This window comes from Ailuropoda melanoleuca, chromosome 17, assembly GCF_002007445.2.
Source record: "Ailuropoda melanoleuca isolate Jingjing chromosome 17, ASM200744v2, whole genome shotgun sequence".
Classification (NCBI taxonomy): Eukaryota; Metazoa; Chordata; class Mammalia; order Carnivora; family Ursidae; genus Ailuropoda; species Ailuropoda melanoleuca.
In genome coordinates this window covers 9,798,315-9,801,427 of record NC_048234.1, presented here as the reverse complement: position 1 = coordinate 9,801,427, position 3,113 = coordinate 9,798,315, and positions in this window count along the sequence as shown.

Sequence of the window (3,113 nt, the reverse complement as noted above, 5' to 3'; positions counted from 1 at the left end):
CAGCATTAATTTCTTCTTTTCCTCTCCAGGAAATAAGTGAACCATAAGCTAATATGCTTCACTGTATTTCTTCTAGGGAGATTCCTTTTGTAAAATAGAGCTCAAGATGATGAACATGCTCTTTTTTGTTTGCTGAAGATTTTTGCAAGAGAGAGAGAGCACGAGGGGCAGAGGGAGAAGCAGACTCACCCTGGCCGAGCAGGGAACCCGAGGTGGGACTCGATCCCAGGACCCTGGGATCATGACCTGAGCCAAAGGCAGATGCCTAACGACTGAGCCATCCAGGTGCCCAACAAAGATGGCCTTACTCAAGATTCTATATGCTGTTCACAATAAAACAATTTTCTGCTGTAAACTACCAGTGAAAATTAAAACAATTCCATGCTATACTAGTTGCAATACTGATTGTGGGTATGCACAGGTGATCTGTAGAACACAAAAATAATCTACAACGAAATACAATACTTCCCTTTGGCAAAATACTAAAAGCTGCTACCAAGAGCTCTATAATTTATGTAATCATTTTTTTGTGTTGCTATATTAAAATATATTGTATCTACTTAATTATATCAGTACCATGACCATATTTGAAGTTCAGTGAAGTCCAAATATCATTTTTAAATGGTTGATAGAATGCCTAATTCTCGAATTCTAAGAATAAACACAAACATGTCTTTGCCTGTTTGGACTGCTATAACAGAATACGATGGGTCGCTCATGGACAACAGAAATTAATTTCTCATAGTTCTGGAGGCTGGAAGTCCACGATCGGGGTGCCAGTGTGGTCGAGTTCTGGTGACGACCCCCTTGCAGGTTGCAGACTGTGGACTTTTTTTGTGTCCTCACATGGTGGAAGGGTAAACATGGTACAATATCAGTCAAAGCTCAACAAAAGTACCTAGGAGTTAACCCAATAAAGAATGCACAGGACAATACACATACTTATTAAGTGTTTACTTCAGATACAACATTGGCCAAAACAGAGGAGCTTCTATTTGGAGTGGAGAGAGCAAAATAGTAAACAGATAAACATAAATATACATTAAGTAGAGATAAGCATCATTAAGAAATTACGAAAGTGGATAAGGGAGATGGTGAATGGCATTATTGGCTCCCCTATTTTGTCTATGGTGTTGAGGGAAGACACTGGTGTTAAAGATGACATTCAAACAGGATTTGAAAAAGGTGAGTGGGTGAGAGCTATGTGGATATCTGGGGATAGAGTTTGGCATGTTGATGAATGGCCAGGAGACTGGAGTGGGTTGAGGATGCGGATGGAGAGTAAAGTAGTGGTAAGGGATGAGGGAGACAGATATGAGGTTGGAGATTGGGTCACTAGAGCAATAATTTTCAAACCCTTGATCTGACCCACAGAAAACACGCAAACACACATGCACACACACTACATCATAACCAAGTATGCACAAACACAGAACAGAAAGAAAAGTGCATTGAAACAAGACATATTATTACATGTAATAAACACTAGTGTTTTCTTCTTCTTTTCTGTTCTATTTCACTCTCTAAAAATGCTGATTGTGTGGCACTGAACTGATTACAAGGACCCTTAATAGTACGAACTTCAGATTTTAGTCTGCAGTGTGAAGCCAACCAAGAATTCTGAGCATAGGAGACAGATGATCTAATAGGCTTTATTTTTTAAGTTAATTTGCATTGTTAAAATTTACTTTATGGAAATTTCAAACACACAAAAGTTGAAGCAGTAACATAATGAACATTCATTTATCTATCCCCCGACGTCAATAATCATCAACAATTTGCCATTCCTGTTGCATCTATCACCTTACACGTTTAAAATAAACCATTAGACTGCTAGGGGCTATGGGATTTGGGAGGATAGTGGGGAGAAGGGGGAGTCCAGCTGGTAGAGCGTTCGATGGGATTTACCTACTGAATCCAAAACTGTAGAGGCCTCAGCGTGCCTTCTGAAATCCTGGCATAAGGATCTCATGGTTGAGGTTTTGCTTTCTCTACAACAGCATTTTTGTGATGCCCAGTGCATTCTGTGTAGAAGAGTGCTTAGAGGGGCGCCTGGNAAAAAAAAAAAAAAATTTTAAAAAAAAAAAAAAAAAAAAAAAAAAGAAAGACAGGATCCAGGGTATGAGGACTGGATAGGCTGGATTTATATAGAGGTTCTCCTCCTCAGGGGTGGGGTGGGTGGTAGAGGTGGTGGTAAGCCTGGGGGTTTGTCCTAGAAGTTGGGACACCCTCTCAACACCTCCTGCTTCTGGAAGTGATAAAGACGACACCAACACCTCAACTGTCTTCTGTCCTGTCGCAGTAGAACCGTGTAGAAGTACATTCAGATGGGCCCATTAAGGAGAGTTGGCTGTAGAATGTACCCCCAAAAGGTTAAATTAACTGAACCTAGATACATATAAAATCAATCACTAAGGAATCTGGAGGACTGTCACGCATATGGAAATGGCTAGCAAACAGGAAATAATAGGAACAATGCAGCATTCTACTGGACTGAGACATGTAAACATCAAGGTTGCTAAGAAGAGTGATACAGTAGGATGTGTTCATCGCTCGGAGTGGGCCCTACCTCTCCACGTCTCAGATTACTACACCTCGGTGACAGAAACCCAAAAGGCCGTTAAAGGACCCAGGTTCTGGGCTGAGGGTGCAGGAGCGTGGGAAGCAGTGAAGATCTGTCGCAGAATGTGAAAGCACAGGGCATCCGCCTGGATTGCTGGAAAGATGTGGGGCCTCAAGCGTGGTTGTGGGACTGTCGTGGCGGGCTTTCCGCAGCAGTGCTGCAGATCCGCTTATTCTATGAAGTGACCAGAGGGACTAGCTCACCGGAGACCTCCGCTCTCCAGACCCCACCCCCACCATCCCCCAAACACCCTAGACAGTCATTGGTGGTTTAGTAAACGCCCCCAGTGGTTCCTGTCCACTTTCGCTGGGCTGCCAACGTGAACCTCTCTTTTTAGGGCTACTCAGTGGCTTGCTTCTCAGGGCAGAACAAGCGGGAGTCAACTCAACGCCACTCGTGCTTTTCCGAGTCCAGGCGCCGGGCAGGGCCGAACTACATTTCCCAGGAGTCTCGGCGCGCACTTCCGCTTCCGGCTCCTTTGTCGGGGAGC